Source organism: Schistocerca serialis, chromosome 9 (genome assembly GCF_023864345.2).
Source record: "Schistocerca serialis cubense isolate TAMUIC-IGC-003099 chromosome 9, iqSchSeri2.2, whole genome shotgun sequence".
NCBI classification, from domain to species: domain Eukaryota; kingdom Metazoa; phylum Arthropoda; class Insecta; order Orthoptera; family Acrididae; genus Schistocerca; species Schistocerca serialis.
The window spans coordinates 67,987,741-68,011,693 of NC_064646.1; the positions used below are offsets into that span (position 1 = coordinate 67,987,741).

The window sequence follows — 23,953 nt, forward strand, 5'->3', positions numbered from 1 at the left end:
CAGTACTTATTACTTTTCCGTCTCTTTCCCACTGCCACCGTTTCCTCCTATCTCGCATGAAAGCAGGAACATATTCGCATGTAAAAAATTTCGGGGATTTTTTTAAGGTGCTGAGGAAGGTAAAATGATGCAGGTGATACCACACTTTTCAGAGTCCTTTAAACAGGAGGCTATTTGCCTCTTTTGTGCTTGGATAGGAGCATTTTTCCACCGGTTCCCTTCTTTTCCCTGCCACATCAAGACATGTTACTCGTATGAAACTAACTTTATGGAAAAGTATAATTTTGATAGTTTGTTTATTTAAAACTGAAATAACGTGCAACTAACTTTAGACCTTAGACCAGATCTTACGTACACATCAATTTTGCATGTGTTTCAGTAATATAACATGCGGTTCCCAAAACCCACCTGATGGTTACGCAGACATTTTACACCGTATTTCTTCGTGCTGTCACTTTCAAAACTAAGTTTTCGCCTCACACAGGATTTTACCTGCGTTTTTTGCGTGCACAAGTACGGTAAGTTTGAACCTTTGTATCTTGGAAACAGATAAAGATATCAACAACATTTCCAAGGTTATTCGAGATCGGGATTTTAGGAAAATATCATAAAAATTACAACCATTTGCTGTGCATAGCCGTCTTGCAAACCATGGCTCGGTTTTGGTACCCAAAACACAAATTTTGGGATGTTTCTCGGTAAAGAATGAAGATCTTTGAAAACGGGAAGATGGCACCGAAACGCTTGACCCCTACCTTTCTGTCATCAACAAAACTTGAGATCCGGAAAATCCTGTTTTTATGCACGAAGGTTTGACAATATTGGCGGAGCATGCTGTCGCATGCGTACCGATTTTTAATCGTGTGAAGTAACGACATCGTGGGATGCGCACGGAGCATACATAGTCGGCTATGGCGTCAGTATGCTGGAAAGCTTCGTACCGACCACAGGAAAACGCATTTCAGAGGAATTTTCATCGGAAAACTGCAGGCACTTTCTTCCGCCCGCTGCCTTCTCGAGAGGAGGGAGATTTTCAAACGGACGCCATAGTCGTGGGACCAAACCATGGCGTGAAATAGTGACCCAAAATTACAAATAATTCGTACAGAGAGTGATCTAGTTTAACAAGAAAGTGGAGGAAAGAAAAGCTAAGGATTCTTATACAAAAGAGAAACGTATGACAAGTTAGAAATAATACACTACTGGCCATTAAAATTGCTACACCAAGAAGAAATGCAGATGATGAATGGGTATTCATTGGACAAATATATTACACTAGTACTGACATGTTATTACATTTTCACGCAATTTGGGTTCATAGATCCTGAGAAATCAGTACCCAGAACAACCACCTCTGGCCGTAATAACGGTCTTGATACGCCTGGGCATTGAGTCAAACAGAGCTTGGATGGCGTGTACAGGTACAACTGTCCATGCAGCTTCAACACGATACCACAGTTCAACAAGAGTAGTGACTGGCGTATTGTGACGAGCCAGTTGCTCGGCCACCATTGACCAGACGTTTTCAATTGGTGAGAGATCTGGAGAATGTGTGCTGGCCAGGGCAGCATTCGAACATTTTCTGTATCCATAAAGGCCCGTACAGGACCTACAACATGCGGTCGAGCATTATCCTCCTGAAATGTAGGGTTTCGCAGGGATGGAATGAAGGGTAGAGCCACAAGTCGTAACACATCTGAAATGTAATGTCCACTGTTCAAAGTGCCGTCAATGCGAACAAGAGGTTACCGAGACGTGTAATCAATGGCACCCCATACCACCACACCGGGTGATACACCAGTATGGCGATGAAGAATACACCCTTCGAATGTGCGTTCACCGTGAAGTCGCCAAACACTGATGCGACCATCATGATGCTGTAAACAGAACCTGGATTCATCCGAAAAAACGACGTTTTGCCATTCGTGCAACCAGGTTCGTCGTTGAGTACACCATCGCAGGCGCTCTTGTCTGTGATGCAGCGTCAACGGTAACCGCAGCCATGGTCTCCGAGCTGATAGTCCATGCTGCTGCAAACGTCGTCGAACTGTTCGTGCAGATCGTTGTTGTCTTGCAAACGTCCCCATCTGTTGACTTAGGGATCGAGACGTGGCTGCACGATCCGTTACAGCCATGCGGATAAGATGCCTGTCATCTCGACTGCTAGTGATACGAGGCCGTTGGGATCCAGCACGGAGTTCCATATTGCCCCCCTCAACCAACCGATTCCATATTCTGCTAACAGTCATTGGATCTCGACCAACGCGAGCAGCAATGTCGCGATACGATAAACCGCAATCGCGATAGGCTACAATCCAACCTTTATCAAAGTCGGAAACGTGATGGTACGCATTTCTCCTCTTTACACGAGGCATCACAACGACGTTTCACCAAGCAACGCCGGTCAACTGCTGTTCGTGTATGAGAAATCGGTTGGAAACTTTCCTCATGTCAGCACGATGTAGGTGTCGCTCTGAAAATCTAATCATTTGCATATCACAGCATCTTCTTCCTGTCCGTTAAATTTCGCGTCTGTAGCACGTTATCTTCGTGGTGTAGCAATTTTAATGGCCAGTAGTGTAAAATAACATTGTTTCGCGACAAGGAGAAGAGGCTTGGATTGTGCTGTGGGGGAGGGGGGGGAGGTGGAGTTGGGCGATCGCCTATTGGCTCTGATCAGAATCTAGCAGTTGAGTGCAATAACGGACACTGGCCTGCTACAACCCATGGGACTGTACTTCACACTCTTGGCTGTGGCTTGGCAGACAACGGATGAGCCCCTGGAGCATAACAGTACTGGCTGAGTAATATGTTCCGTGGAAGTGCAGCAGCAGCACATAGGAGACATTAACTAGGCTTAGCTATTTATTCATGTTCGTTAGCATGTGAATCATTTATACGATGTTACACCAGCACAGATATCTAGTTGCAGCACTAGCATGTGTGTAAGTGCGTGTGTACTAAGATAATTATAGCATGGAACTTCCTTCAGAGTTCTGCCTCACAGCACAACAAACATCTTAACAGGCGGCGAGCAGCTTCAGTCTTGAGGTTTCACATGAAGATCAGCCGAGAGTTCTTTCTCTCTTTTCTAGCTAATAAAGCCAAGATTCCCTTATTTCACTTTATTTTACAGGTCCGACTTGGTCACACAAGTTTTTACACTTCACTATTACCGGTTTCTCTGTTAAACTTCTGTGGCTGTCGGTGAATGCTGTTTCTATATCTCGTTCTGTGAATGTTTCTGTCACTGGTGTCTGCCTTCGGTTAAGACTACGTTGTTCTATGCTAATTACAGAATATACAAATGTAATAGTAAAGTTTTGTAATATAGCTTTATTTTTTTAAATATTTTTCGACGTAATTTCCGCCACACTGAATACACCTCTCCATCCTCCGAAACCAATCCGTAAACCAGTTCTCTCAAGTTTCTGTAGAGAAAAAGGCGCACTCATTTTTATACCCTTCAGGAGGTCCTCATCACCAAAACTGCAATCCTTTCAGCTTCATTTTCACATATGGGAACAGTGCAAAGTCAGAAGGAACAAGGTCTGGACTGTAACAAGGGTGCTCGAGAAGTTTCATTCCTGTACCCTGCAAATATTCGGCGGATGCTTTGGCGCAGTGAGCTGTGGTGTTGTTGTGATGGTGAAATCAAGTGTCCATTCTTGACTTCGATTGCAGGTTCTTCAAAGGTGGATGACTTTGGGGAGGCACTGCTCAGTGTACCACTTAGCTGTGACTGTCTAATGTGTGTCCAAAACAATATGCTCCCCAATTCCACTGGATTTGGGAAAAAAAAGAAAAGAAAAAAAGCTATCAATTTCTTCTTTACTGATCGGGATTTTCTGACAGTTACGGGTGTGTTGTCATCTTCGAAAACCCACACTTTGTTCTGAGTCTTAGTCAGCATGTCATAATAGTACGGCCAAGTCTCGTCACGGTATTTTCCACATACTGAGATGGCTCATTAGAAAACTTTAAAATCTCCCGGCACCATATCACACGTAGTGTCATCTGCTCTTCCGTCGGTCTATGCGGCATGTGGAGACAGCAATGTTCCGTTACTTGGAAATCATCATGCAGAATCTAACGTACTGCGAAACTTTCCTAGTGCCCTTTGTATCTCTTCGTGCTAGAGTCTAAATCTCTTATTTGTGTTGAGATTTGCACCACCACCTTCCAGTATCCAGTCAGTTCAATGGCTCCCTGCAAGAAGGATAGTCCATGTCTTCCCACGGTCAGATACTGGGTAGAACAACAACACGAGGTCCAGATGGCCTATCAGTATTCATCTCGCCCCCTCCCTCCCTCCCCTCCTAATTGGGACAAATTATTTTCGTTCAGGCAGCCTGGGAAACTGAATGCTGTAGCAGTCAGTTTAGGTGTTGCAGCGCAAGTATCGTTGTTTTGTGACTTGTAAATGAGGTGGACCTAGCTGAACTTTCTAGATAGGCGTACACATGTCGCCTGCACAGCCGAAGGTTTTGGAACGAATACTTGACTCGACACCACCGACTAAAATAAATGAGAACGGTTGACGGAGCACAGACTTAAACCAACGGCGCCGTGCAGATTAGTCAGCTGCTTTAGTAAACTCCAACGATCGGAGTTTCTCATTTCAGTGACTGTTGTTAGTACTGTCACGAAGAGTCAAAACGAGAACAGAAACTATTGAAGAGAGTTTTGTGTAGGGTGGGAGAAAAGAAAATTTTTCATAGATTTGTAGCCGGTTTCTAAACAATCACGATGGGAGTCCAAGTGTGCTAAACTGCGTAAGCCACCTTGATCGAATGGGGCTAAAGAGTTTAAAAAAATACTGGCGACATGATGTACTCTGAAATGTTTGCGGATTCATAAGCCGTTATTTATGTCGTACGCTTCCGAGGCGTCTCCAATACGGGCTACGTGACCTGAACTTCCGTTCCGCCGGATGACAAACCGAACGGCGGACCAGCACGATGTACCACTGGACACAATTTTCGTTAATAGGGGCTTGATCGCCGAAAGCTTGTCGCAGTACAGAACAAAGTGTGTGCCACTCTATCAAAGGTTGGCCCTAGGATTTTGTACAACGACATGTTGTACTCCGAAAATGCTTCCTTCCGATTTTTTTTAGTGTATCTACGTCTTTCGGTTTCCACATTGTGCTGTTCATTTCCCTGCCCATCTGTACCAATTTTCTGGTTGTGGTTAGTCAATGTGATATTGGGCTCACTAATGCTTTTTGTATTCGTCATTGTTTTGTTGTAGAGACAAAATATGAGACATATGCGGGCTTGTCAGAAACAGTCTGATAAGCTTGTAAGGATGTCGCAGGGTACGTTGTGCAGAAACATAATTGTTAAGGAAAAAACTCGATACGTTGCGGCTTTTCCAATTTAATTAGCATCGAAGTTAGCAAATCAGACCCTTGCGCGTGCAAATTCAAGCGGTTCGCCAGAGACGGCATCGCTAGAAGTGCCCTTCGTTTGGTTTCCTAAAACCGAACAAGAAAGCAATACAAAAATTTAACGTGGGACGCTAGTAATTTTAGAATCCGAGCCAAAGGCTGTGCTGTCTAGTGCGCTATCACATATCCTATGAGACCAACTGAGACCAACTGCATCTGGCGGGCCTCTTGGATTTGAGGGCGCAACGACCTGATTGTCTAACTTCGATGCTAATTAACTCAGAAACGGCGCAATGTATCGAGTTTTTTTCTTAATAATTATACAGGGAGCGAAAGGCTATTTACAATTTGTACAGAAGCCAGATGGCAGTTATAAGAGTCGAGGGACATGAAAGGGAAGCAGTGGTTGGGAAGGGAGTGAGACAGGGTTGCAGCCTCTCCCCGATGTTATTCAATCCGTATATTGAGCAAGCAGTGAAGGAAACAAAAGAAAAATTCGGAGTAGGTATTAGAATCCATGGAGAAGCAATAAAAACTTTGAGGTTCGCCGATGACATTGTAATTCTGTCAGAGACAGGAAAGGACTTGGAAAAGCAGTTGAACGGAATGGATAGTGACTTGCAAGGAGGATGTAAGATGAACATCAACAAAAGCAAAACAGGGATAATGGAATGTAGTCGAATTAAGTCGGGTGATACTGAAGGAATTAGATTAGGAAATGAGACACTTAAAGTAGTAAATGAGTTTTGCTATTTGGGGAGCAAAATAACGGATGATGGTCGAAGTAGAGAGGATATCAAATGTAGACTGGCAATGGCAAGGAAAGCGTTTCTGAAGAAGAGAAATTTGTTAACATCGAGTATAGATTTAAGTGTCAGGAAGTCGTTTGTGAAAGTATTTGTATGGAGTGTAGCCGTGTATGGAAGTGAAACATGGACGATAAATAGTTCAGACAAGAAGAGAATAGAAGCTTTCGAAATGTGGTGCTACAGAAGAATGCTGAAGATTAGATGGGTAGATCACATAACTAATGAGGAGGTATTGAATAAAATTGTGGAGAAGAGGAGTTTGTGGCACAACTTGACTAGCAGAAGGGATCGGTTGGTAGGACATGTTCTGAGGCATCAAGGGATCACAAATTTAGCATTGGAGGGCAGCGTGGAGGGTAAAAATTGTAGAGGGAGACCAAGAGATGAATACACTAAGCAGATTCAGAAGAATGTAGGTTGCAGTAGGTACTGGGAGATGAAGAAGCTTGCACAGGATGGAGTAGCATGGAGAGCTGCATCAAACCAGTCTCAGGACCGAAGACCACAACAACAACAACAACAACAACAACAACAACAACAACAACAACTATTTCTCAGCACACCCTACCTTTTTAGTCCCTTATGGGCTTTTCAGATTGTTTCTTACCCGTTTGTAGATTAATGACACTTCGTCTTGTGGTTATTCGTCTCTGTAGCTGAGTGGTCAGCGTGGCTGAATGAATGTGGGGTGAAGTTTCAAGTGAAGTTTCAGCATAGTCAGTGGGGTTATTCTATTCTCTGTCGGATGATAGATACAAATTTTCCTTGTTAACAAACACAGTTTTCAGATTATGGTAGTGTGAGGTTACTTGTAGTCTCACGCGTGCGCGTTTGTTTCTACGCGCGGATGAAAGGGGTTGGGGGAGGGGTCTAAGCTGTTTCTTGTACGTACCAGCTGCTGTTTCCCTGCGCATCTTCACTTCTCTCGCACACTGCCCCTGCCAGATTGCGATTTCATTATAGCCCTGTAACGAGACAACTGGTAGCTTTGAAGTAAAATGTAGAGAGATTAACTGTTAAATGAGAGTGTCACCCAATTTAAGACGAAGTCTGGAAATGAGACCGTGATCATATTTTAGCCCTTTATTTAACAGGTCTGTCTTGATCAATCAAACGTTTACACTTCACTATAATCGGTTTCGGCTACTGCCACTTCAGATCGGTAACAAACAAAAACAGTTCAGTTCCCTGACGCTAAATCTATAAAGCCCGGTGCTACATAAGAAAGATAAAAAGTGTTTACAGGATTAACAGCCATGTGTACCAGCCATTCGTACCGTAAGATATTATGATGTCTTATCCACGTCAAACTAAACATGTGGGTACATACACTCCTGGAAATTGAAATAAGAACACTGTGAATTCATTGTCCCAGGAAGGGGAAACTTTATTGACACATTCCTGGGGTCAGATACATCAAATGATCACACTGACAGAACCACAGGCACATAGACACAGGCAACAGTGCATGCACAATGTCGGCACTAGTACAGTGTATATCCACCTTTCGCAGCAATGCAGGCTGCTATTCTCCCATGGAGACGATCGTAGAGATGCTGGATGTAGTCCTGTGGAACGGCTTGCCATGCCATTTCCACCTGGCGCCTCAGTTGGACCAGCGTTCGTGCTGGACGTGCAGACCGCGTGAGACGACGCTTCATCCAGTCCCAAACATGCTCAATGGGGGACAGATCCGGAGATCTTGCTGGCCAGGGTAGTTGACTTACATCTTCTAGAGCACGTTGGGTGGCACGGGATACATGCGGACGTGCATTGTCCTGTTGGAACAGCAAGTTCCCTTGCCGGTCTAGGAATGGTAGAACGATGGGTTCGATGACGGTTTGGATGTACCGTGCACTATTCAGTGTCCCCTCGACGATCACCAGTGGTGTACGGCCAGTGTAGGAGATCGCTCCCCACACCATGATGCCGGGTGTTGGCCCTGTGTGCCTCGGTCGTATGCAGTCCTGATTGTGGCGCTCGCCTGCACGGCGCCAAACACGCATACGACCATCATTGGCACCAAGGCAGAAGCGACTCTCATCGCTGAAGACGACACGTCTCCATTCGTCCCTCCATTCACGCCTGTCGCGACACCACTGGAGGCGGGCTGCACGATGTTGGGGCGTGAGCGGAAGACGGCCTAACGGTGTGCGGGACCGTAGCCCAGCTTCATGGAGACGGTTGCGAATGGTCCTCGCCGATACCCCAGGAGCAACAGTGTCCCTAATTTGCTGGGAAGTGGCGGTGCGGTCCCCTACGGCACTGCGTAGGATCCAACGGTCTTGGCGTGCATCCGTGCGTCGCTGCGGTCCGGTCCCAGGTCGACGGGCACGTGCACCTTCCGCCGACCACTGGCGACAACATCGATGTACTGTGGAGACCTCACGCCCCACGTGTTGAGCAGTTCGGCGGTACGTCCACCCGGCCTCCCGCATGCCCACTATACGCCCTCGCTCAAAGTCCGCCAACTGCACATACGGTTCACGTCCACGCTGTCGCGGCATGCTACCAGTGTTAAAGACTGCGATGGAGCTCCGTATGCCACGGCAAACTGGCTGACACTGACGGCGGCGGTGCACAAATGCTGCGCAGCTAGCGCCATTCGACGGCCAACACCGCGGTTCCTGGTGTGTCCGCTGTGCCGTGCGTGTGATCATTGCTTGTACAGCCCTCTCGCAGTGTCCGGAGCAAGTGTGGTGGGTCTGACCCACCGGTGTCAATGTGTTCTTTTTCCCATTTCCAGGAGTGTAGTAAGCGCTGTTAAGTATCAGAATGCGCGTGGTATTTATATAGAAAAACTGAGGCCAGCAGGGGGCCGCTGGGACGACGGGCGTTTCTGTGTTCGTGCGCGACTCAAGACCAAGATGCTTGATCGGAACTTTAATCAGATTAACGGCCGCCGCCATGTTGAACTATTCATTAATTTCTCTAAACACGACGGCAGCCGAAATATGTTTACAGACTTCAATTCTCTGTATGTAGGGTACTGTTACTACAAGGTTTCTTTCGTTTCTGTAATTATCTAGACGCTTTAATTCGCGGTTGAATCTTTACATACTTCGAAATAAACCAGATATGCAAATTAAAGGGTAGAACAGCAGTTTATCGGTCATCAACATGTCGCGAATCTGTCAGATGATTTCTTATTCATTAATAACTTCTCGACTCATCCTAAAACTACAGACCTATATCATTGACGTCGGTTTGCAGTAGGGTTTTCGAGCATATACTGTATTCAAACATTATGAATCACCTCGAAGGGAACGATCTATTGATACGTAATCAGCATGGTTTCAGAAAACATCGTTCTTGTGCAACGCAGCTAGCTCTTTATTCGCACGAAGTAATGGCCACTATCGACAGAGGATCTCAAGTTGATTCCGTATTTCTAGATTTCCGGAAAGCTTTTGACACCGTTCCTCACAAGCGACTTCTAATCAAGCTGCGGGCCTATGAGGTATCGTTTCAGTTGTGCGACTGGATTCGTGATTTCCTGTCAGGAAGGTCGTAGTTCGTAGTAATAGACGGCAAATCATCGAGTTGAACTGAAGTGATATCAGGTGTTCCCCAGGGAAGCGTCCTGGGACCTCTGCTGTTCCTCATCTATATAAATGACCTGGGTGACAATCTGAGCAGTTCTCTTAGGTTGTTCGCAGATAATGCTGTAATTTACCGTCTAGGAAGGTCATCCGAAGACCAGTATCAGTTGCAAAGCGATTTAGAAAAGATTGCCGTATGGTGTGGCAGGTGGCAGTTGACGCTAAATAACGAAAAGTGTGAGGTGATCCACTTGAGTTCCAAAAGAAATCCGTTGGAATTCGATTACTCGATAAATAGTACAATTCTCAAGGCTGTCAATTCAACTAAGTACCTGGGTGTAAATATTACGAACAACTTCAGTTGGAAAGACCACATAGATAATATTGTGGGGAAGGCGAGCCAAAGGTTGCGTTTCATTGGCAGGACACTTAGAAGACGCAACAAGTCCACTAAAGAGACAGCTTACGCTACACTCGTTCGTCCTCTGTTAGAATATTGCTGCGCGGTGTGGGATCCTTACCAGGTGGGATTGGCGGAGGACTTCGAAAGGGTGCAAAATAGGGCAGCTCGTTTTGTATTATCACGTAATAGGGGAGAGAGAGTGGCAAATATGATACGCGAGTTGGGATGGAAGTCATTAAAGCAAAGACGTTTTTCGTCGCGGCGAGATCTATTTACGAAATTTCAGTCACCAACTTTCTCTTCCGAATGCGAAAATATTTTGTTGAGCCCAACCTACATAGGTAGGAATGATCATCAAAATAAAATTAGAGAAATCAGAGCTCGAACAGGAAGGTTTAGGTGTTCGTCTTTCCCGCGCGCTGTTCGGGAGTGGAATGGTAGAGAGATAGTATGATTGTGGTTCGATGAACCCTGTGCCAAGCACTTAAACGTGAATTGCAGAGTAATGATGTAGATGTAGATGTTTCCGGCCTTGCCCGGCTGCCCTTGCACTGGTCACTGCACATCGCGTTCTTGCGAGCGCGTCTCTTAGCTAACTTGCTGCATCCATCCGCTATACAGCAATAACCAACTGAAAGGTATTTTGTTTGGATCTCATTTCAAACGGAGCTAGGCTGTGTTTTACCTACCAATCTTTTCCTTCCCTTGCATTCCCATTTATGCCGTCCTTTATCCTCCACTTTCCCCTCCCCATTCGCAGATGAAGGCTGAACGGAATGTTACGTTGTCCTGTGTGCTGTAGTCTGCATAACAGGTGCACGCCATTTAATTAGTCACACCCGCAGAAGAGCGAGTGCAGTTTCTCTTACCTGGCGCTCAGCCAAAATGCCCATTAGGGGCTCTCGTGGAATCGCCCGTTTGGGAGCAAACAGCCGCCATCGAACGTAGCCTCTCGCAAACCCGCAGGCGGGCAACCACGAGCCGTGTTTCCTGCTTATTACAGCGCAGTCACGCTCTGGTGCTCATTCAGCCAGCAGCTGACGCACACAGCGAAGTCTTAAGGACGCAGCAGGCATACGTCAACCTTGATCACTACGGCAAATTGAGTCTAGCGTTGTGTATTTCGCCGTAAAAGTGTCACGTGATGCACGATATAGAATACCGGAGTATTCAAAACGAAGAAAGCGATCACAAACGACTGTAACTGTTCATTTCGTAGCGATACAACGGTAAGAGTTACAGAGATTGTATAAGAAAGTGTTAAGGTTTCGATCTCTGGGTAATGGCGGTGAATCGGAGACGGGTGTATGCCGTGGCATAAAGCAAAATGGTGGATCCCGTACAGAAGGCTTTCTGCGTGTTAGAATTCGACAGTGGTCATTCTATCATCACTGAGCAGAAAAAAAAATTCATCAGCGATACAACCAAGCACCTCCAAATAAGCCACATCATTTGCGGATGGCATCGACAGTTTGAAGAAACACGATTTTTGTGCTCATGCCCCACATATGCTTCACAATGTGTGGCATCAAACGAATTACCGTACGTTTATATCTTGTCTGTAAGACCAAGGGCAACCGTAAAGAACACTAATAAAATATGAAAAAATAAATTTAGAATTTTATTTTACGTTATCTGTAATTCTTACCAATGTATTCCTATGCTTTAAATATTTATAGCCTCTTGTAATCAGTACATTCACTTGTTATTGCCTTGTATCACAAATAAACAGAACGTTTCCTGATCACAAATATACAGGGCGCTTTGTATCTGTCGTGTACAACATTGCGGCGAATGAATCGTTCAACGAAATGCTTTCTGTTGCAATGTCTGATACGGTCGGTGCCGTTTGTTTTAGCATATTACTTTAACGCCTTCACTTTCCTCGAGCACAATGTGTAATACATAAACAACTGGCTCCCAACATCAAACCTTTTATTATTTCTCGATATTAATTTCTATGAATGCTTTCTTTCCCTCATTAGTAATAAGAAATTTTTACAGTGCCGCAGAACACGGCAAAGAGAGGGTTTTAAAATCATCTTTGTAACAAAAGAATGATGTCCGGAGAATATTTCATTTTTTTAACAACTTATTTCAATCTCGCTTTAGAGTACGTATGTTTTAGATTTCACATAAAAACGACGTGTAAATTTTACTCGTGCGTCAACAATGTGTGAAGTGCGATAAAAATGCAAGAAAATGCATATATTAAGATTTATCTTAGACGCAACAATATTTTTTTTTTCTTACTCCAGTATTTGTTCACAACCATGACTTCCGAACGCAATCACAGAAAGAGACAGTAATTTCTACCTTCGTGCAAGACATCTTAAAATATATATTTGCTAATTATCAACATTTAATTGATGGGCTGTATGATCGGCAACCACAGAAAATTATGCCAGCGTAACTTTATATATGTATATAAAGAGTGAGTGTGTGTGTGTGTGTGTGTGTGTGTGTGTGTGTGTGTGTGTGTGTGTGTTTTGCAAAATACTGTATGTGTGATTGCGTGAATTCAGTATTGGTACGTTGCATCGTATTTTTCTAAAGTTACGAGGAAGACTTGTTCATGGCATTAATTTAAGTTTCAACAAGAATTCATGCTTTAATTCCAGTACTGCAAGTATTAATTATCTCTTCATTACGTAAATTTCACGCCTATTCATACTCTTTGTGCTAGCTGTTGAGCTGACACCTTGCACGGTTATTACAAAATCGACGACAACCATAATACAACTACTGCGATTGCCAGTGACGCAGATTGGACGAGATGGAAGAATCTACACGTTTTTGTTGCAGCAAACGCTCCCACCTTCAGACTGTTGTACGGCAAGTTACGGAAGGCAGGAAATGTGACAGACGCAGCAAAAAATGGACGACCCAAAGTACCACCAGCAGACACTTGCATCGACGTCCTGGGTACATGTTTTTATTTTGTACAATGTCTGTTCCTACAGATATGCTTGTCTGAAAGAGCAGACATTATTTACGATCCACTGCTGTATTAAATATTACGAAATTTATTGGCTGATGGCGAATCCTGTGACTTAGCTGCGTTAGGTAAAGATATGCTACCAATTCGTGACACATGAAAGTTTGTGCCGGTAAACACTCCGGCCCAAGATATGCCGCCTATCGCTAGCAATCACTTAACCACTTCGGCTAACCATTCACGCTCCCCAAACCTCCATATGCCTCCCTGAAATATTTATGTTATCATGTAAAGAGAGAATGAATCGGCTGTCCTCACAGGGAAGATTAATATTATAAGGTAACAAAATGTTTTATTATTATTGCCTTTAAAGTTGGATTTAATATTCCTTGCTGTATTTTCACACGCTGCGTAGCCCGCATTATAAGTGGTGTCCAATAAAGGCAACCTTTTCGAAGTTTTCTTTTTCCCTCTAAGTGGTAGGTTTTGGCGTTGTTCTAATAATAGAGACATGCCGTGTGCAATTCCAATGGAAAGCAACCGGACTTTCTACCTGTGTTTTCCCATCTTCCGTGACAGATTAATATTTGCATGCTGGTTTTTAAACAACTCACAGAGAGAATATTAGAAACTTTCTTGAAGTGTATTTCAATAAAATATACAAATTTTTTCATGAATTATTCAACAGGAACTACTTAACGTGCAGCTAATGCGAGAACACAGAACAGGTACCAGAAGGTAAAAGAAGTTCGAAAATGTTCACTTTTATCATGATTCCTTTGACCTCTTCAGCGCTATTATATATTAATTTTCATGTACATCTTTGTACAATATAATTATAGGTTGTCAATAAAAATTTATTTTCATTGGAAGTCTTTGTACAATTTCTCATTAAAAATTCTCACTTTTGCCCTACATACGTTACATCACGGCACACGATGTCTACATCCCCTAATGCTCGCACATTGTGACTCCCCCAGAAGGGAGGATTAGGCTACAAAGAATTAATAATTCGGCATAAGCGAATAAACTTCTTAATATTTAATACAGCTGTGGATCGTCAACAATGTCAGACATTCATGTCCAAAGGAATAGACACTGTAAAAACCAAAAAATCGATGTTGCAAGCCTCGACGACAATAATAATTGTCTTAATTCCTTGTAGTCTCATTTTCGTTGTTGCGGCAATCACTAAATATGCGGGATGTCGACACTGAGTGGCGTCTGGAGGTTTGGGTCTGTCCAGGGAACGTGTACGGATAGCCGCAGTGGTTAAGGCGAGTGCTCGAAATAAGCGGGGAATCTGGGTTCGAGTCCCTGCCCGCCACAAACTCTCATGTATCACGAATAGGTAACGTATCTATACCTAATACAGCTATGACCGAATAACTTTCGTAACATGTATTTTTAGTACCACGGAGACTAACAAGACTAGCATCTTCGTCTGTAGTGTCAACAGAACAATACGCAATTTTCAAAGATGCTGTACGTCGGTCGTTACCTGAACATAATAGAAAATATGTAGCTTTCTGTCAATAGATCATTCCAGCTGTAGCGTTGGGTGGGAAAGGTAACTGGTTCTTGTCTCACAACGCATGGATCGATCTCAGTGGTCGCTTGAACGCACTGAATCCACGCTTTTTGGCCGCGGAATGTCCACACAAGCTACAAGTTCCCTCTGCAAGCACAAAGCGTGTGTGGCGTGCGACACGCTGGAGGACCTCCATCACTTAACAGTGACCGCTACATGCAGACGTAGCAACTTGTAAACATTGTACCTGGATACCAGAGACAGTGTATGTGGTCTCAGCAGGAAGGATTGTCACGACTTAATTGACTCTGTGTTCTCTTCCAAGTGATATTGAAGGGTCTGTGGTGTCCACGGTCTCCTGTTCTTCGCTGAACCTGACCATCTCGCGAGGATTTATCAAGAACGATGCTTACAGAATTCGACGTTAAACCATTCCCCAAGTACAGAAAAACGAAATTCCTCAGGAATACGTTACAGAAATGCGGTAAATAACGTGCAGCGTCCTATTAATCTATGTGGATCGCATAATGGAGGCCTATTTGAGCAACTTTCGTAAGTAAGTTTCATTTAAAGTAGCGCTACTTTTTGAACGCCCTGTGTTTCCACGTATTTGCAGCCTCCTGATATTTACTGTGAACGCGACAAAGCGCAACCCTTCATATTGAGATGATATTCCCTGTAAGCCATATTATTTTAATTTACTCGCGCGCGACTAACGCCTGGTTTACTGGATGTTGGAACTCCGAGTCAGTAGCGCGGTCTCCGATCTTCTGCTGGCCGCCAATACCTTCGGAACCAAAAATACTGACTGCTCCGTGGGGGCCCGCAGCTGTTCGCGAATTAAGAACCCGGCCGTCTGGGCTGTTCGCGTAGTGCTGTGTAATAACTGTGCTCGTTGCGCAACGACGCGGAGACGCTGCTCGCCCAGTCAAATCACACGACCTAATCGCAGAACTACAACTGTAACTACTACTAAAGTGGTAGATGAGAAGTTATCTTTAGTGTCAGACTATGAGGACAGTGTACACACAAACTCTTAGAATACAAACGTCTACAATTGCCTTATATACAACAATAGCGCTGAAAACGGAGAAAAACAAGGTAGTTAAAATTTAGCTAAATATTTTTTTCGCAATTTTGTCACCTTTATTTTTGAGAACTCGTTTCCCGCGACAACATTTTCGTATACAGAATTTTGGGAATTCTTGCGGCGTGAAATTACGATACGATCCGCCTACTGCGTTCCTTCTTTTCCTTTCATCTCTAGCAAAATATGTAGGACCCTGTACGAACAAGACACGAGAGCTGTTTTCTAACCGTCCGAGAAGAAAAGAGGTACACTACGTGATCAAAAATATTCGGACGCCTGGCTGAAAATGGCTTAAAATTTCGTGGCGCCCTCCATCGGTAATGCTGGAATTGAATATGGCGCTGGCCACCCTTAGCCTTGATGAAAGCTTCCACTCTCGCAGGCATACGTTCAATGAGGTGTTGGAACGTTTCTTGGGGAATGGCAGCCCATTCTTCAGGGAGTGCTGCGCTGAGGAGAGTTATCGATGTCAGTCGGTGAGGCCTGGCACGAAGTCGGCGTTCAGAAACATCCCGAAGGTGTTCTACAGGATTCAGGTCAGGACTCTGTGCAGGCAATCCCCGAATTGCTCCTCTGCAGTTGGAAGCAAGAAGGCGCTTAAAAGATCAATTTAGGCCTGTGCTGTGATAGTGCCTTGCAAAACAAGAAGGGGTGCAAGGCCCCTACATGCAAAACACGACCACACCATAACACCACAAACTCCGAATTTAACTGTTGGCACTACACACGCTGGCAGATGACTTTCACCCGGCATGAGCCATACCCACACCTTGCAATCGGATCGCCACATTGTGTACCGTGATTCGTCACTCCACACAACGTTTTTCCACTGTTCAATCGTCCAATGTTTACGCTCCTTACACGAAGCGAGGCCTCGTTTGGCATTTACTGGCGTGATGAGTGGCTTATGGGCAGCCACTCGACCTTGAAATCCAAGTTTTTTCACCTCCCGCCTAACTGTCATAGTACTTGCAGTGGATCCTGATGCAGTTTGGAATTGCTGTGTGATGGTCTGGATAGATGCCTGCCTGTTACACATTACGACCCTCTTCAACTCTCGGCTGTCGCTGTCAGTAAACAGACGAGGTCGGCGTGTACGCTTTTGTGCTGTACGTGTCCCTTGACATTTCCACTTCACTGTCACATCGGAAACTGCGGACCCAGGGGTTTTTATGTGTGTGGAAATCTCGCGTACAGATTTATGACACAAGTGACACCCTATCACCTGACCAAGTTCGAAGTTCGTGAGTTCCGCGGAGCGCCGCATTCTGCTCTCTCACGATATCTAATGACTAGAGGTCGCTGATATGAAGTACCCGGCAGTAGGGGGGAGCACAATGCACCTAATATGAAAAATGTATGTTTTTGGGGGTGTCGGGATACTTTTGATCACATTGTGTACTGCGGACGTTTAAGAACAGTAGCATCCTTCCGCCATTGGGATTTTTATCGTTCGTCAGTGCAAAACAACTATATCGGTCATTCTATCCGCGAAGTTCCCGAACGGTGTGTTCAACTCCAGCGCCACTTAAAAAAAAAATAAATAAATAAATTTAACTTCCACCGCAGTCAGTCAGTGAGCGCTGTTGCCATTGATGTTTTTGCCTTCATTGGAGACAAAAAATGGTTCAGATGGCTCTGAGCACTATGCGACTTAACTTCGGAGGTCATCAGTCCCCTAGAACTTAGAACTAATTAAACCTAACTAACCTAAGGACATCACACAACACCCAGCCATCACGAGGCAGAGAAAATCCCTGACCCCGCCGGGAATCGAACCCGGGAACCCGGGCGTGGGAAGCGAGAACGCTACCGCACGACCACGAGATGCGGGCGCCTTTACAAGGAACGAGATTTGTGCCGTCATAGTGCGAAACTATGACAAATGCGAACAGTACATCAGTTCGGATTTTCTCACATGCTACAAACTGAGAACAGAGGTGAAAACCGTCATGAGACACCTCCTAATATCGTGTCGGACCTCCTTTTGTCTGGCGCAGTGCAGCAGCTCGACGTGGCATGGACTCAACAAGTAGTCAGAAGTCCCCTTGTAGGGAAGCAGCCTACTCACGCCGTACAAAATTCACACCAGTCTTTCTATTGTGTGCCAGCCTAGTCCGCTGTAACTAGTTCTGACGTCATAAATGTTGCGCAATACTTTAAAATTAATTCCACCCGCCGCCCCCACACCCTGCAGAAATACTATGTTATGCTCCCTGTACAGCCGTCCGTAATTGCGAAAGTGTTGCCGGTGCAGTGTTTTGTGCACTAACTGATCTCTCGACTGTGTCCCATGAATAACAAAACTAACTAAACACCTCCCGAACAGGCCACGAAGGCCCAACGGATACCGACCGGCCGCCGTGTCATCCTCATGCCATAGGCGTCACTGGATGCGCATATGGAGGGCCTTGTGGTCAGCACACCGCTCTCTGGGCCATATGTCAGTTTACGAGACCAGGGCCGTTACTTCTCAATCAAGTAGCTCCTCAGTTTGCCTCACAAGGGCTGAGTGCACCTCGCCTGCCAACAGCGCTCGGCAGACAGGATGGTCACCCACCCAAGTGCCAGCCCAGGCCGACAGCGCTAACTTCGATGATCTGACGGGAACCGGTGTTACCACTGCAGCAAGGCCGTTGTCGCGTCCCATGAGTGCCCCATGGGTGATCTGTATAGCCAAACCATTCGTTCGAATTGCCCAGAATGTTCTTCAGACCAGTCGCTAACAATTGTGGCCCAGTGACATGGTGCACTGTCACCCATAGAAATTCCACCGTTGTTTCTAAACGTGAGGCCCACAAATGGCTGCAGTTGGTCTCCAAGTAGGCGAACATATGTATTTCCAGTCAGTGTTCGGTTCAGCTGGACCAGAGGACCCACTGTATTCCATGTAAACACATCCCACACCATTATGGTCAACCGCCAGCTTGCACAGTTCCTTGTTGACAACTTGTGTCATGGCATCGTGGAGTTTACGCCACACACTAACCCTAACATCCGCTGTTTGCAACTGAAATCCGGACTCATCTGAAGAGGCCACGGTTTTCCAGTCGTCTTGGCTCCAACCGCTATGTCACGAGCCCAGAAGAGGCGCTGCAGGCGACGTCCTGCTATTGGCACAGGTACTCGTATCGGTCGTCTGCTTTTGTCACCTGAGTGTATACCGTTAAGGACTGAGTACTGTAGCCGGCCGGAGTGGCCGTGCGGTTCTAGGCGCTACAGTCTGGAACAGTTAGGTTTAATTAGTCCTAGTTCTAGGCGACTGATGACCTCAGAAGTTAAGTCGCATGGTGCTCAGAGTCATTTGAACCATTTTGAACTGAGTACTGTACGTAGCTTTTGTAAACGTGGGTGTATAATCGCGACATGTGGACTGGAACATTCTGTTTTAAGCTTTGGGCAATGGTGACCAGAACACAATGAAGTCAGGAAGCAGCAGGGATGAAATGCATGCACGCATCGAAAGATCATCGACCTCCTGTACAAAAACCAGAGTGCATTTACGAGAGTCGAAGTGGGGCAGTGGTTGAAAAGTGAGTGAGACAGGATTTTTGTATGCCACCCATATCATCCAGCCCATACACTGTGCAAGCAGCGGGGGGAAACCAAGCAGAAATGTGGAAAGGGAATTAAAATACAGATAGAATAAAGTAAAAACTTTTACGTTTGCCGATGACATCATAATTGTGTAAAATACGGCTAATGTCTCTGAAAGCAGCTGAAAGACATGGATTTATTCTTGATAACGGGTTGAAAGATTTCATCAGGAGAGTGAAATGGTACAGAAGTGTAATTTAATTACATCAGGCGATGCTAATGGAATTAAATTGGAAAATGAATCAGCAAAGTAGATACTTTGCTGTTTAGGTAGCAAAACAACTTATCATGGCCTAAGCAGAGACGATGTAAAATGGAGACTCCCAGTTGCAATAAAAGCGTTTCTGAAAAATAGAAATATCTTAAGTTTTGAATATAAATTTGAATGTTAGGAAATCTTTTGTAAAGGCATATGCGTGGAGTCTAGGCTTGTGCGGACGTGAGCTGCGGAGGAGTATTACGTCTGACAAGAAGAGAGTAGAAGCTTTTGAAATGTAGATTGAATAGTTTGATAGAGCATCTACATCTACATCCATAATCCGCAAGCCACCTGACGGTGTGTGGCGGAGGGTACCTTGAGGACCTCTATCGGTTCTCCCTTCTAGTCCAGTCTCTTACTGTTCGTGGAAAGAAAGATTGTCGGTATGCCTCTGTGTGGGCTCTAATCTCTCTGATTTTATCCTCACGGTGTCTTCGCGAGATAACGTAGGATGGAGCAATATACTGCTCGACTCCTCGGTGAAGGTATGTTCTCGAAACTTCAACAAAAGCCCGTACCGAGCTACTGAGCGTCTCTCCTGCAGAGTCTTCCACTGGAGTTTATCTATCATCTCCGCAACGCTTTCGCAATTACTAAATGATCCTGTAACGAAGCGCGCTGCTCTCCGTTGGATCTTCTCTATCTCTTCCATCAACACTATCTGGTACGGATCCCACACTGCTGAGCAGTATTCAAGCAGTGGGCGAACAAGCGTACTGTAACCTACTTCCTTTGTTTTCGGATTGCATTTCCTTAGGATTCTTCCAATGAATCTCAGTCTGGCATCTGCTTTACCGCGGATTAATTTTATATGGTCATTCCATTTTAAATCACTCCTAATACCTACTCCCAGATAATTTATGGAATTAATTGCTTCCAGCTGCTGACCTGCTATATTGCAGCTAAATGATATAGGATCTTTCTTTCTATGTATTCACAGCACATTACACTTGTCTACATTGAGATTCATCTGCCATTCCCCGCACCATGCGTCAATTCGCTGCAGATCCTCCTGCATTTCAGTACAATTTTCCATTGTTACAACCTCTCGATATACCACAGCATCATCCGCAAAAAGCCTCAGTGAACTTCCGATGTCATCCACAAGGTCATTTATGTATATTGTGAATAGGAACGGTCCTACGACACTCCCCTGCGGCACACCTGAAATCACTCTTACTTCGGAAGACTTCTCTCCATTGAGAATGACATGCTGCGTTCTGTTATCTAGGAACTCTTCAATCCAATCACTCAATTGGTCTCATAGTCCAGATGCTCTTACTTTGTTCATTAAACGACTGTGGGGAACTGTATCGAACGCCTTGCGGAAGTCAAGAAACACGGCATCTACCTGGGAACCCGTGTCTATGGCTCTCTCGTGGACGAATAGCGCGAGCTGGGTTTCACACGACCGTCTTTTTCGAAACCCATGCTGATTCCTACAGAGTAGATTTCTTGTCTCCAGAGAAGTCATTATACTCAATAATACGTGTTCCAAAATTCTACAACTGATCGACGTTAGAGATATAGGTCTATAGTTCTGCACATCTGTTCCGACGTCCTTTCTCGAAAACGGGGATGACCTGTGCTCTTTTCCAATCCTTTGGAACGCTACGCTCTTCTAGAGACCTACGGTACACCGCTGCAAGAAGTTACTGATTCGATCCGAATTGGGGAGAGAGGAGGAAAGAAATTTTAGGCCTAAGATGCGATCGATTCGTAAGACACATCTTGAGTAGTGAGGGAGGGGAGTGGGGAGAGGAAAGGGTTTCAAGCATGTAAAGGGATACCAAGACTCGAATATAGTATGCACGTCCAAATGGATGTAGGCTGTGGTAGTGATGTACTGAGTCAGAGACTTGCACAGGTGACACTAGCGTGGAGAGCTGCATCAAACCAGTCTCCGAACTGATAACAACAATGAAGGAAGTGGCATGCTTGCGTAACAGTAAGAAGGCGGTAAACGTTACAGTGAGATTATAGACCATTGTATAATTAGGACACAGCGGTCGTAGTGCCCACGTCTAGCCTTGCGCCTCCAGCGGTAGCCACAGAGACAGTGTCGTCACGGGGCAGATATTCGGCCGCGTCGCCATTCAGCGCCAGGAATAAACCAAACCTGCGTCACGTTTCCCGGCGCCCGCTTCAGTCCCGCGTTCGTCGACACGGGCTGATAGTTCTACATGCCCAGCAATCTGCGTCCCGCCAGAGAATTTACAAATATGTTTAAGTACAGGGTTCACATGTGCAGCACAGTACTTACGTAGTCTGCTGTCACCGTGACAGACGTTCATATTCCGGCCCTTGGGCGCCCTGTTTGGGCCGTGGAAGGTCTGTGATTGGTTGTGGTGGTCCGGATAGCTTTTACTTCTAAAATGGTTTCTTTCAAATCACAAAGGTTTCGCAATATCGAGCTTTAGAGGTTTTTGCTAAAGTGAGCTCACCCATCTACACTGAATCCACCATATGTACGTGTCACGAAAATTTTTATACTTGTTACGAATTAGTGAACTGTGTGACTTTTAACTAGTGAAAAAGAAAATCAGTGGACATGGAATGTAAGATCGTTACTTTGGAGAAAACCAATGACGGTAGAGACTTTCTATAATGTGCAACGCAACGGTGTATTTGTATCTGTGACTCTTACAATTTCGCGTATGTGACACGGATCTCGCGCTCTCGCTGTCACGCACCGAGCGAGGTGGCGCAGTGGTTAGCACACTGGACTCGCATTCGGGAGGACGACGGTTCAATCCCGTCTCCGGTCATCCTGATTTAGGTTTTCCGTGATTTCCCTAAATCCCTTCAGGCAAATGCCGTGATGGTTCCTTTGAAAGGACACGGCCGATTTCCTTCCCCATCCTTCCCTCACCCGAGCTTGCGCTCCGTCTCTAATGACCTCGTTGTCGACGGGACGTTAAACACTAATATCCTTCTCCTCCTCCTCCTCTCTCTCTCTCTCGCGCTGTCGTTGTTGTAAGATCTCTCTGAGCCTTACAGGTCTGTGCCACTGTATAATCTGTTGTTAATTGTGAAATAGAGTTTTAAATTGAACTCATTTACTGCTCTCATTTCAAGTTTGTAATCGCCCTGTGTCAAATAACGAAACATTTAAAGCAATTCTAGCACGCTGGGCAGTCGAGACAACGTAGCGTCGCAGGAGTTACAAGACGACCGCCATTACGCAGCTAGTATGACGTTTCTATTTCACAGGAGCCTGCGGAACTGGAGAACATTTTATTTACATCGAAACAAGTAGGTGTAAAATCAATTGCTGATTTTTCAGCTGGCTTGGCTACTAACCAACAAAGACGTACTTTCACGTCATATTATAAAGAAAAGGTGTGAGCCTACACACTGTTAAACCACTATAATGAGTAATATTTACTGTGTTAGCCATTTACAGTAGTGTAGTTGCATTCGTGGTTCGAAAATATATACATTACGTAGACGTAGTTACGGACGCTTATCGCACGAAATCGTTTTCTTCTTGTTCATGGCTTATAACCGCATTTACGCCAAGCCAATCACAACAATTAGATGCTAGGCTCAAGTCTTGATGATTAAAGTAAATGTGACTAAGATCTGTCCTGTAATTTAAGTCGCAAACTTAAGTGCAAGGATCAGAACCCAAGTAATATGTATTTTACGAGCTAATTTCCAAACAATATTGAATTTATTCATGAAAACCAGAAAAGCATTTAATTATAAAAACAAAAATATATTTCAAACTCTAGTCACCACAAGCCGAGGACATCATTTCACTGGACATTGAGATCTCTATTGCAATATTTGCTCCATGTCAACGTAACCCTGTACGCCACATCTTCAGAACTTCCTGGAAGGGAGTCTGCATTCGAAGTAGCTCCTCCGTAACAGTATTTCATCTTGCTGTAGATGTTGCGTCGTGCACTTTTTTGAACAGCGATGTTCACGGAGCATAGTTTTCTGAAGGGCTATCCAGAAATCTGTAGCACGGACATGAAGTCCCTATCCCCGAAAAGTGAAGCCCAGAGCGCAGGCCACGCTATATCCATCGGCTGAAGCTGGTGCATACGAGAGCTCAGAGGGGCACTGTTTATGGATAACAGACTGCTGACTACATCGAACACAAATACGTAAACACACACATCAAAAAAGTTTTGCATCACCCTGGTTCCCAGAACTCCTGAATATAGACGTTGACTGTGGATATTGTATCACAGACACATTCCTTTTGACTGTTCAGAGATGTCACTAAACCCGCCCAAAGATGTAAACAACCACGCATGAGCAGCGCCTATTAGACGGAGGGGATCCGACAGCCGATCAGTTCCAGTAATTCTACCATGAAAGAGGTACATGGCTCGTGTTGTCTATAGTTCAACCATGCCTAAACGGTCAATACCGCGG

The 23,953-nt window shown here is 45.0% G+C and overlaps 1 protein-coding gene across 1 annotated transcript in view; it reads right to left on the reverse strand.

Annotated features, from left to right (window-relative positions):
* The window catches only part of LOC126419216 (calcium uniporter protein, mitochondrial), a gene marked incomplete in the record, with an annotated part of 2,318,083 nt that overhangs the window by 2,118,265 nt on the left and 175,865 nt on the right, over positions 1–23,953 (reverse strand).